This window comes from Callithrix jacchus, chromosome 8 (genome assembly GCF_049354715.1).
Source record: "Callithrix jacchus isolate 240 chromosome 8, calJac240_pri, whole genome shotgun sequence".
Taxonomy (NCBI): domain Eukaryota; kingdom Metazoa; phylum Chordata; class Mammalia; order Primates; family Cebidae; genus Callithrix; species Callithrix jacchus.
Genome location: NC_133509.1, coordinates 141,368,837 through 141,382,168, shown reverse-complemented (window position 1 = coordinate 141,382,168; position 13,332 = coordinate 141,368,837). Strand labels below are relative to the sequence as shown.

General features: G+C 42.9%; 1 pseudogene across 1 annotated transcript; it reads left to right on the top strand.

Annotated features, from left to right (window-relative positions):
• Positions 1-3,710: 3,710 nt before the first annotated feature.
• Positions 3,711-12,970, top strand: LOC103791137 (immunoglobulin heavy variable 1-3 pseudogene; annotated as a pseudogene). The gene is made up of 3 exons (XR_013520623.1): positions 3,711-3,785; positions 3,870-4,180; positions 12,896-12,970. The product of XR_013520623.1 is annotated as an immunoglobulin heavy variable 1-3 pseudogene (transcript).
• Positions 12,971-13,332: the final 362 nt, after the last annotated feature.

The following is a 13,332-nucleotide window of genomic DNA, read 5'->3' as shown; positions in this document are numbered from 1 at the left end:
CGGATTTTTATACAGGACGCAAGTTTTTCGTAGTTTATTGGAAGGCATATGAAAATGTGTGCAGACTGCAAACAATTGTAATTTCACATTCGTCTGTTCCGGGATGTTTTGCAGAATTATTTTTTCATCATGCAGGACATCCTGGAACAGAGTTGCAATTCTCATGGATATTATACACACACATATACATAAATATTGGTAGACATTATAAAATTGATTCTAATATGTATGTGCAAAATGATCACTTTCAAACAAATTGTAACAGCAGAAACCAGATATATCTTTCCACTGGATGCCAATCACAGTGGAATTTCTTAAACATGATTTAAAAATGTTTGACATCTAGTAATAAGGACAGTGATTGTTGAGAGGGAAAGGATAAAAAGGAGCCCGCTGACGAATGCATGCGCACTTTCCTGAGAGAGTTTCCAGGCACAGTGCTCAGGTAGGAACAGGTAGATCTGAAGCTGAGGAAAAGGAGCTGAGATGTCAGACAGGCCAAGAAGTGGGGAGAGCACAGAACACACAGAGGATTGCAGATCACTGTTCAGAGAGTGAGCTCCACAGATGGCAGGAGGGTGACCCCGTCTTTGTAGAGTGCAGACCTGTGTGTGGGTACCAGGGCAAGTTGTACATGAGAACACACCCCGTTAGAGGGGCTTTTCTCAACATCTAAAACTATGAAAAAATATATGAAATAATTGCCTAGTTTAACATATCCAAAATATATGTGGATAAAGGCAAATATAAAACAGGTGAATTCACCGCATTAATCGCTAGAAAAGTGTATTTCCAAACAGTGATACCATCAAAGAGGGTGAACAAATCAACTCCATCCTGGCAGTCGGCTTAGCAGAAAAATATTTAAAATACATATGGACCTACTAAAGAAACTTTAAACACAAGCATGAATAGAGTTATCTAATTACAGGAGTGATGGTGTAGAAAGCCCCAAGCTTTCCATTGAAACAACCACATCTGATAAAAATAAATGTAAATTTCAACCATTCAACATCAGTGCAAATTATTCTAAGAAAACACAGTAAATGGAAGTTACTGATCGATAAAATGTGCTGCTATAGATTGAATGTTTATTTACCCCACAGCGTCCATGTTGGAATAAACCCAACATGAGGGTGTTAGGAGGTGGGGCTTTGGTAAGTGAATAGATATTTTGGGGAGATGTTGAGGTGCCATCTTTATAAGTAAGATTAGTGCCCTCATGTGGAAATCCAGAGTTTTCCGGCTCCCCTTCCACCATGTGAGGACAGAGTAGGATGATGCTCCTCTATGAATCATTAATTGGGTCTTCACCAGATACCGATCTCAAAAGCATCTTGATCGGTAACTTCCTAGCCTTGGGAATTCAGAAACACATGTTTATGTTATTTCTGAGCCGCCCATTTTGTTGAGTTCTCTTATAGCAGCTGAAACAGACTAAAACATTCATGAGGTCTCAGGAAGGGCAGTGAGGGTCCACCACACTTAAGAGATGAGCATTACTCTCTCATTGTCAGCTCAGGATGACAGAGTCTTGCCCTTGAGCTGATCTGACAAGAAGATGGTGCTTCCTCTCCCCCATATCTCAGTTGAGGCCATGGTGTCAGATCTCTACGGTGGAGAAAAAATTACTATCTGTGATGTGATGGATGTTTATCTCCTCCAAGCTTCACTTACAAGACAGAGTTTCCATGCCATGCATTATAGGCCAGAAACACAGGGACCCCACTGATTCTCCCCCCTGCTCACTCCTATGGTAGAGCTCCTGGGGAGCTTCCTGCGAGAGGCACAGTGAGACTATATGAGTCCACTATTCACATACAGTGTTGTGCTCCTGAAGCAGGAATGTCACACTGAGAATCATGAATAACTTTGTGTGCACCATGGCATAGGCTGTTATGTTTTTATAGTTAAAGGGGCAGGGCATAAAAACAGAGATACAGAACTCTCTACATTGTGTGACTTCATGTGCAGTCAAATGTGAATCATTTCTACCTTAACGTTCTCCTTCTGCACATAATATATTTTTATTGTGAGTAAGTAATGAAAAGCTGACAGCTCCATGAGAGCAATAAATCACTTGGTTTAGCAGAGAGAATGAGAAATAGCGGAATTTAAGAATAATCAGCTGGACACTGTGCCATGTGCCTATATTTTCAACTAGACAAAATGCTAATGTGGGAAGATCACTTGAGTCCAGAATTTCGTGGCCAGACTGAAAAACATTGCTAGACCCATTTTCTCCAAAAGAAAATAACATTCTGGGTTATGAAAAAACCTGAAAAACTGCCCCTCAAAATAGGAACAAATATAATTGCATTAGACTGTGGATTCATTTTTGACACAAAACAGTGACACTATGTCAGTAATGAGTACAGAATAACATCCAGTTGTTATTGTAAGAAGTACAGACTCTTAGAGACATCAGGCAGAGGCTGTCTAATAAAACATTGCCAAATGACTCTTTTCCATCGACATTGTGTGTATATCCAGGAATGCACCTGTGAATGGTGACATCATGTCTCTCACAGTGTGAAGTAAAAAGACATTACTACCCATCTAGCAAAGGATTAATAATGAGAACATACCAGGATCTCAAACACCTCCATAGGAAAAACATGGGACCAATTAACATAAAACCCAGCTACAACGTGTGAGTGTGTGTGTGTGTGTCTGTGTGTGTGTGTGTGCACCTGCACTTGTACGTATTCTCAGGTGCAAGAATCAACTGCAGGATCCTAAAGGAAATAAGACTCTCCCCCAAAACCCTGAAGAGTTTTTAGATTCTCCATGTGTCCAGTGATTCAGTGCCTCTTGAGCTCTAGGAAAGGTCTCCCTGGTGATGCATGAGATCTTTCCTTAGGGTTACCCTGCAGTCTTTTCTGGGTTTCCTGAGGACAATTCAGTATTTAAAAAGATGGTGTGTGTAGCATATGGTGTCACTAAAAGAGAATTCTGGGCCTGGGCACAGACACTTTATACTGGGCTAGAGACACTGGCAGGAATATACTGTGTCACCTGCTTGCAGAATGAGAGCTGGGCTGCAGGGGGCGCTCAGGACACACCCAGCACAGGTTCCTGCTGGAGCAGGTGCACGGCATAGGAGGCTGGGGACCGTTTCCTCTCAGGTCCTGGGACTTCCTTTAAAAATATCTAAAATAAGTATTTCACAAGGACTGCTGGTGTTCACATAAATATCCTGTTCAATTGTGAATATTTGTCAAACTGAATGTTGTAATGAGACCCACTTTTACAATGTAGATTTCAAACTCTGCTAGATAGCCTAACAGTAAGCAGCTGGAGATCAGGAAGAGATTCTTATTTATAAGTTCCACTTTGGAGTAACACACTCATTCCCAAAATAACACACTCACCTATCAAGGTCTAGAAATGATCCAAGTTGCCCCTGAGACACTCAAATGTGGGTTCAAAGTGAGGTGCGTGTCCTGCAGGAGCCTGTTCCCCAGTGGGGGAAGCTCTGTCAACACAGAGTTAAGGGATGTGTTGGGGACACATGTCTTCTAACAAGATTGTGGATTGAACCCTCAGCTTCTACGATTGTGTCGTCCATGTGTTGTCTATTTGCTCTTTCTCATACTGGGTCAGGAATTGGGCTAATAACTATCATCCTTCATAAATATGCAAATAACTGAGGTGAATATAGAGACCTCTGTGTCTGAGAGCATCACCCAACAACCACACCCTTCCTCAGAGAAGCCCCAGAGCACAGCTCGTCATCATGGACTGGACCTGGAGAATCCTCTTCTTGGTGGCAGCAGCAACAGGTAAGCGGCTCCCCAGTCCCAGGGCAGAGGGAGAAACCAGGCCAGTCAAGTGAGATGTCACCCACTCCTGTGTCCTCTCCACAGGTGCCCACTCCCAGGTGCAGCTGGTGCAGTCTAGGGCTGAGGTGAAGAAGCCTGGGGCCTCCGTGAAGGTCTCCTGCAAAGCTTCTGGATACACCTTCACAAGCTACACTATGCACTGGGTGCGACAGACCCCTGTACAAGGGCTCGAGTGGATGGGATGGATCTACCCTGATAATGGTAACACAAACTACGCACAGAAGTTCCAGGGCAGAGTCACCATGACCGCGGACAAGTCCACGAGCACAGCCTACATGGAGCTGAGCAGCCTGAGACCTGAGGACACGGCCGTGTATTACTGTTCAAGAGACACAGTGTCAAAACCACATCCTGAGAGTGTCAAAAACACCAGGGAGGAGGCAGCGGCCCTGAACTTGAGATTACAGCAATTACAGTCTTTCAAGTTGTTTAGAAAATGGGCCAAGCAATTGAGGAACATGAGTAATAGAAACATGTATGCACTCTATATAGGAAACATTTCTTTCAAATGTGGCTGTATGTGCAAGATCCTCAGAATGGTAAAGGCAACAATCAATCCAGCTGATGGAACATTTCCCATGGAGAGTTTATGCAGACCTAAGTATTAAAAGCAGATACATAGAAAATTTGGAGCACAATTGCTAGTAACATAAGACTAAATATCATTCCTAAAAATTGGCCAAAGTGTATTCCAAAATTTCTCCACCACCCTTTTTACATACAATGTATCAAAAAGTAGTTTTAAGACCACAGCAAAGTTGAACATAAGGTGCAGAGTTCCCCTGTTCCCCTCTTCATCTATGCACAGACTGCCCCATTATCACCATCCTGCTCCAGAGTCATAAATATGTTAGAATGAATGAACTTATATAGAAGGATTGTGACTTTCCTCCTCTAGCTGTTCCTTGGCATGCCAAGCTTAAATTATCTTCAAGTACCACAGGTTCTTGAAGTGGGTTCCTGGGAATTATGCCAGTTATAGGAAAAGTGGGTGGGGCTATTCCTATTAGGACTCCTCGTTAGAGGATTCATAAAATATATGTTTTCGAGAGGGGAGGACTCAAGATGGCGCTGTGAGAACAACCCAGGAGTGGAGCTTGTGTTGAATCCGCAAACGGTGAGTCCGAGCTGCATTTCCAGACTGATCTTTGTTGCCCACAGAACGGGGAAATTCCCAAGTATAAAAAGACACGGGACGCCAGGCAGTAGGTCTGCCTGGCGAAGCTGGCAGCCGGGGCGGCAGCGGCCGGCCCTACCCAGCAATCCCCACAGGGCGCGCTTGTCCGGGTGCGCTGTTGAACCGGCAACCTGGGACTTGAGAGGGCTGGACTTGAGACTGAACGAGACTTGGACAGTAGCCCAGCCCAGGGGATTGCAGGGACAGATGGTTTGGGATACCCAGTGGGACGAACAAAACCGCGATTTCAAACTATCCCGAGCAGACGGTCCGAGACGCTCTGTGGGGGAGGGGCGTACACCACTACCGAGGCAACCCGCCCCAACTGAGATACACACCCACTGCTGATGCAGCCAGCCGTTGCCGAGGCAAACCGCCCCAACTGAGATACACGCCCACTGCTGACGCAGCCAGCTGTTGCCGAGGCAACCCATCCCTACTGAGATACACGCCCACTGCTGATGCAGCCTGCCGTTGCTGAGGCAACACGCTACAATGAAGAGATTCCGCCACAGGGTGTGGCGGAGACCACAGCAGAGCCTGCAGGAACAGGGCGAATCACACAACAGCAGGGCGGAGCCTTGGCAGCCAAACAGTGGCTAGTCTGCCTTCTAGCTGGGCAGGACACCTCATCGAACATCCAAAAATAAAGCCCAAACCCCTCAACACAGAGCATTTGAGAAAAAAAAGGGTTTTTTAATGAGCTCTGTTGCAGCAGAATCAAACATAGCAGCCTAACAGCCCTGAATGAACAACAGAGCACACCGCTCAGCAATTAAGCCCATATAACGTACAAACTGCCTCCTCAAGCAGCTCCCTGACCCCTCTATATCCAAAAGACTGACATTAGGCAGGCATCATCCTGGGACAAAGATAGCAGAAAAAGAAACTGGTAGCATCCCTCACTGTGCCACAGTTGCTAGAGGTGCACCCCAGACAAGCAGGGTCTGGAGCGGACCTCAGCAGTCGTACAGCGAAGGGGCTAGACTGGTAGAAGGAAAACCAAGCAACAGAAATACCTCATCATCAACATTCTGGGTGTCCACTCAGAGACCCAATCGAAAAGTCAGCAACTACGCAGACGACCAGCGGACAAATCCACAAAGATGGGAAGAAACCAGCGCAAAAAGGAGGAAAACATCCGAAACCAGAACACCTCGCCTCCTAGAAAGGACCAAAACTCCTCACCAGCAAGGGAACAAAGCTGGACGGAGAATGACTGTGACGAAATGACGGAATTAGACTTCAGAAGATGGATAATGAGAAACTTTGGTGAGCTAAAAGAGCATGTATTAAATCAATGCAAAGAAACTAAGAACCTTGAAAAAAGATTTGAAAAAAGATTTGAGGAAATGATAACAAGAATGGATAACTTAGAGAGGAATATGAATGAATTAAAGGAGCTGAAAAACACAATACGAGAACTTCGCGAAGAAAACACAAGTTTCAATAGCCGAATTGACCAAGCAGAGGAAAGAATATCTGAAGTCGAAGACCAACTCAATGAAATATAACGAGAAACCAAGATCAGAGAAAAAAGCGCAAAAAGGAATGAACAAAGTCTACAAGAAATGTGGGACTAAGTGAAAAGACCTAACCTACGTTTGATAGGTGTACCAGAAGGGGACGAAGACAATGAATCCAAGCTGGAAAATACTCTTCAGGACATCATCCAGGAAAATTTCCCCCACCTAGCAAGACAGGCCAACACCCAACTGCAGGAAATACAGAGAACACCACAAAGATATTCCGCAAGAAGAGCAACCCCAAGGCACATAATCGTCAGATTCAACAGGGTTGAAATAAAGGAGAGAATACTAAGGGCAGCCAGAGAGAAAGGTCGGGTCACCCACAAAGGGAAGCCCATCAGACTCACAGCAGATCTCTCGGCAGAAACACTACAAGCCAGAAGAGAGTGGGGGCCAATATTCAACATTCTTAAAGAAAAGAACTTTCAACCCAGAATTTCATATCCAGCCAAACTGAGCTTCAGAAGTGAAGGAAAAATAAAATCCTTTGCGAACAAGCAAGTACTCAGAAATTTTGTCACCACCAGGCCTGCTTTACAAGAGCTCCTAAAAGAGGCACTACACATAGAAAGGATCATCCAGTACCAGCCATTCCAAAATCACACTGAATGCTAAAGAGCTTCAACATAATGAAGAATCTACAACAACTAACAGGCAAAACAGCCACTTAGCATCAAAATGGCAGTATCAAATTCACACATAACAATATTAACCCTAAATGTAAATGGACTCAATGCACCAATCAAAAGACACAGACTGGCAAATTGGATAAAAATCCAAAACCCATCACTGTGCTGTATCCAGGAAACCCATCTCACATGCAAGGATACACAAAGGCTCAAAATAAAGGGATGGAGGAAGATTTACCAAGCTAATGGAAAGCAAAAAAAAGCAGGAGTTGCAATTCTCATCTCTGATAAAATAGACTTTAAAGCAACAAAGATCAAAAGAGACAAAGAAGGCCATTACATAATGGTAAAAGGATCGATACAACAAGAAGAGCTAACGATCCTAAACATATATGGACCCAACACAGGAGCACCCAGATACATAAGCCAAGTTCTTAATGACTTACAAAAGGACTTAGACTCCCACACAATAATAGTGGGAGACTTTAACACTCCACTGTCAATACTAGACAGATCAACCAGACAGAAAATCAACAAGGATATCCAGGGCTTGAACTCAGACCTGGAGCAAGCAAACCTGATAGACATTTACAGAACTCTCCACCCCAAATCCACAGAATACACATTCTTCTCAGCACCACATCACACCTACTCTAAAATTGACCACATAATTGGAAGTAAAGCACTGCTCAACAAATGCAAAACAACTGAAATCATAACAAACAGCCTCTCAGACCATAGTGCAATCAAGTTAGAACTCAGAATTCAGAAACCGACCCAGAACCGCACAGCTTCATGGAAACTGAACAACTGGCTCTTGAATGTTGACTGGGTAAACAACGAAATGAAGGCAGAAATAAAGAAGTTCTTCGAAACCAATGAGAATGAAGACACAATGTGCCAGAACCTCTGGGACACATTTAAAGCAGTCTCTAGAGGAAAGTATATAGCAATAAGTGCCCATATGAGGAGAATGGAGAGATCCAAAATTGACACCCTATCGTCAAAATTGAAAGAGCTAGAGGAGCAAGATCAAAAAAACTCAAAACCCAGCAGAAGACAAGAAATTACTAAGATCAGAGCTGAGCTGAAGGAGATTGAGACACGAAAAACCCTTCAAAAAATCAATAAATCCAAGAGCTGGTTTTTTGAAAAGATCAACAAAATAGACAGACCACTGGCCAGATTGATTAAAAAGAAAAGAGAGAACAACCAAATAGATGCAATAAAAAATGATAAAGTGGAAGTCACCACAGATTCCACAGAAATTCAAACCATCATCAGAGAATATTACAAACAACTCTATGCGCATAAACTAGTAAACCTGGAAGAAATGGATAAATTCCTGGACTCCTGTGTCCTCCCAAGCCTAAACCAGGAGGAAGCTGAAACTATGAATAGACCAATAACAAGGTCTGAAGTCGAGGCAGCAATTAAGAGCCTACCACACAAAAAAAGCCCAGGTCCAGATGGGTTCACAGCCGAATTCTACCAGACACACAAGGAGGAGCTGGTACCAATCCTTCTAAAACTATTTCAAACAATCCAAAAAGAGGGAATCTTTCCCAAATCATTTTATGAGTCCAACATCATGCTGATACCAAAACCCGGCAGAGACCCAACGAGAAAAGAAAACTTCAGGCCAATATCCATGATGAACATAGATGCAAAAATCTTCAATGAAATATTGGCAAGCCGATTGCAACAGCAAATCAAAAAACTTATTCATCATGATCAAGTAGGATTCATCCCAGGGATGCAAGGCTGGTTCAACATACGCAAGTCTATCAACGTAATTCACCACATAAACAGAACCAAAAACAAAAACCACATGATTATCTCAATTGGCGCAGAGAAGGCATTTGACAAAATTCAACAGCCCTTTATGCTAAAAACCCTCAATAAACTCGGTATCGATGGAACGTATCTCAAAGTAATAAAAGCTATTTATGACAAACCAACAGTCAATATCATACCGAATGGGCAAAAACTGGAAGCATTCCCTTTGAAATCTGGCACTAGACAAGGATGCCCTCTCTCTCCACTCCTATTCAATATAGTACTGGAAGTCCTAGCCAGAGCAATCAGGCAAGAAAAAGAAATAAAGGGTATTCAAATAGGAAAGGTGGAAGCCAAATTGTCTCTATTTGCAGACGACATGATAGTATACCTAGAAGACCCCATTGCCTCAGCCCCAAAACTCCTGAAACTGATAAGCAACTTCAGCAAAGTCTCAGGATATAAAATCAATGTGCAAAAATCACAAGCATTCGTCTACACCAATAACAGACTTAAAGAAAGCCAAATCAAGAGCGAACTGCCATTTGCAATTGCTACAAAAAGAATAAAATACCTTGGAATACAACTCACAAGGAATGTAAGAGACCTCTTCAAGGAGAACTACAAACCACTGCTCAACGAAATCAGAGAGGACACAAACAGATGGAGAAACATTCCATGTTCATGGTTAGGAAGAATTAATATCGTGAAAATGGCTATACTGCCCAAAGTAATTTACAGAATCAACGCTATCCCCATCAAGCTACCATTGACTTTCTTCACAGAACTGGAAAAAACCACCATGAACTTCATATGGAACCAAAAGAGAGCCCGCATAGCCAAGTCAATTCTAAGCAAAAAGAACACAGCGGGGGCATCACACTACCGGATTTCAAACTATACTACAAGGCTACAGTAATCAAAACAGCATGGTACTGGTACCAAAACAGAGATATAGACCAATGGAACAAAACAGAGGCACCGGAGGCAACACAGCATACATACAACTATATAATCTTTGATAAACCTGACAAAAACAAGCAATGGGGAAAGGATTCCATGTTTAACAAATGGTGCTGGGAAAACTGGCTAGCTATGTGCAGAAAGCAGAAACTGAACCCCTTCCTGACACCTTACACTAAAATTAACTTCAGGTGGATTAAAGACTTAAACATAAGACCTGGCACCATAAAAACCCTAGAAGGAAATCTAGGCAAAACCATCCAGGACATAGGAGTAGGCAAGGACTTCATGAACAAAACACCAAGAGCATTGGCAACAAAAGCCAAAATAGACAAATGGGACCTAATGAAACTCCACAGCTTCTGCACGGCAAAAGAAACAGTCAGTAGAGTGAATCGGCAACCAACAGAATGGGAAAAAATTTTCGCAGTCTACCCATCTGACAAAGGGCTGATATCCAGAATTTACAAAGAACTCAAACAGATTTACAGGGAAAAAACAAACAAGCCCATTCAAAAGTGGGCAAAGGATATGAACAGATACTTTACGAAAGAAGACATATATGAGGCCAACAATCATATGAAAAAATGCTCATCGTCACTGGTCATCAGAGAGATGCAAATCAAAACCACATTGAGATACCATCTCACACCAGTTAGAATGGCGATCATTAAAAAATCTGGAGACAACAGATGCTGGAGAGGATGTGGAGAAAAAGGAACACTTTTACACTGTTGGTGGGAGTGTAAATTAGTTCAACCATTGTGGAAGACGGTGTGGCGATTCCTCAAGGCCTTAGAAATAGAAATTCCATTTGACCCAGCAATCCCATTACTGGGTATATATCCAAAAGACTATAAATCGTTCTACTATAAAGGACACATGTACACGAATGTTCATTGCAGCACTGTTTACAATAGCAAAGACCTGGAATCAACCCAAATGCCCATCGATAATAGACTGGATTGGAAAAATGTGGCACATATACACCGTGGAATATTATGCAGCAATCAGAAATGATGAGTTTGTGTTGTTTGTAGGGACACGGATGAATCTGGAGAACACCATCCTCAGCAAACTGACACAAGAACAGAAAATGAAACACCGCATATTCTCACTCATAGGTGGGTGATGAAAAATGAGAACACATGGACACAGAAAGGGGAGTACTAAACACTGGGGTCTATTGGGGGGAAAAGGGGAGGGCCAGTGGCAGGGGGAGGTGGGGAGGGATAGCCTGGGGAGAAATGCCAAATGTGGGTGAAGGGGAGAAGAAAAGCAAAGCACACTGCCATGTGTGTACCTACGCAACTGTCTTGCATGCTCTGCTCATGTACCCCAAAACCTATAATCCAATAAAAAATTTAAAAAAAAAGAAAATCAAATTCATCTGTGCATAAGTCATCATGCCCTGAATGCTTAATCTCCATCTCTCTGATGCAGAAAGATTAATCTTAGAAGGAATAACTGACAACCCACTGCCTTGGGCTACAGAGAAAATGAAAATGTCCTCTACAAATGTGATTCACATTACAATACTCATGCATGTTTTGTGCTACCTGGCCTTGTTCAAATAAAGGGAACTTTGACGATTCAAAAAAAAAAAAAAAATATATATATATATATATATATATATATATATATATATATATATATATATATATATGTTTTCTATAGGTTCTGTAATTTCTGTCCCTTCTCAGAGGTTAAGGTCCCAAAGTGCGTAGAGGTAGATCCATGTCTATGGAAAGCCAGCAAGTTCTGATGAATCCCATCAGGAATGTCCTTTAGTGAGAAGTGGGGACCTGGCCATGAGGCACATCATGTATGATTTTCTGTAGCTCCATTAGATTCACTGTAAGCTTTCGTGGGTGTTTCTGTGTGAGTCCCTTTTACAGAAAATAAAAACACATGCACGCATTTCAGGCAGAAGCAATAGCTTCCATTTGTTAAATGGGAGTTAAATAAAGGAAACCTTCTCATGGACAGGCATTGGTCCCCATTGCTGGCTGCATATTTGCCAGAGTTATGAGTCCGATTGTTCTTGGAGGGTGAGAGCTCCACTGGGGTCACCGGCTATGGAAATGCCTCATCCTCCAGCTGAGTGAGTCCACCTGCTTGCTTGTTGGTGTCAACCCAATGGTGGGTACACTGTGGAAGATGACAAGTTGCACACAAACCTTCTATCAATTATCAATTACTACACACTCAAAACAACCTGCATTCCAGAAAGGACAGGTGTCTGCAGAGATAAACAGAACTTGAGTGTTTTTTAAATAGGAAAGTTACTGCTAAATGCTGTGTTTCAGGAAGTTTAACACAGAAATGTTGACCAGGTGACTGAGGGGCAGTGGTGGGTGAGGTGGTGTGACAGCCTCAGGGCTGCACCTGAGGAGGGCTCCCTTCCCCATGCAGGCTTTTTTTCCAGGAACTGCACCAGGAGCTCACAGAAGATTAGGGAGAATTCTGAAGATATCATTCTGTGCTGCTGCCTAGAAAGGAAATATAAGCTGTGAGGGAAAAGCCTAGATAAAGTATTATATTTGTTAATAGAAACTATTTCTGAAACCTTGTGGAAGTCGTGACACAAGGCATCATTAGCTGTGAACAAACATTTAAACCCTCCTTTCATAGTGAGTTCAGTTATGCTGCATCTGTTCTTTTATGGACAATGTCCCCCAACCCCTCTCTACTTCCTGCACATCCGCTGCTCTCTGTGGGATGAGTTCTCATCAGTGAAATGTGGTCGACGTAGTGAGATCTTCCCTTTTCTCATGGTATGAGTCAGGATTCTCTAGAGGGACAGAACTAATAGGATAGATGCACACATTTGAAGGGGAGCTTATTGAGGAGTATTCGCTCACACCGTCACAGGTCAAGTCCCTTCAAGCTGAGGAGCAAGGAAGCCAGTCCGAGTCCCACAGGCTCAAAAGTAGGGAAGCCAACAGTGCAGCCTTCAGTCTGTGTCCAAAGGCTGGAGAGCCCCTGGCAGACCGCTGGTGTGAGCCCGAGAGTGAACAGCTGAAGAAGTTGGATTCTGACATTTGATGGCAAGAAGCATTTGGCATGGTAGAAAAATGAAAGCTGGAAGACTCAGCAAGTCTAGTCCTTCCATCCTGTGTCAGAGCACGGTTGGAGTGATTGAATGGACAGCTCCCTAAAGAAGCATCTTAAAAACCACTTGTCTCACTTTTCAGGAAGGTATAGCCCATCCCTTTTCTCTTCCTAACAGAATGGAAATGGGCGAATACTGAATACACTGAGTGTCTCCTGGTTTTGCAAGTTTGTGATTTCATCCCTTTTGAATTCCTTTTATGAGCAGACCACGTACAAATTTTATTTTACAGAAATGACCAGCTTTTTGGACACTAAATATCACTGAACATCTTCATATACAATTGAGCACAAGG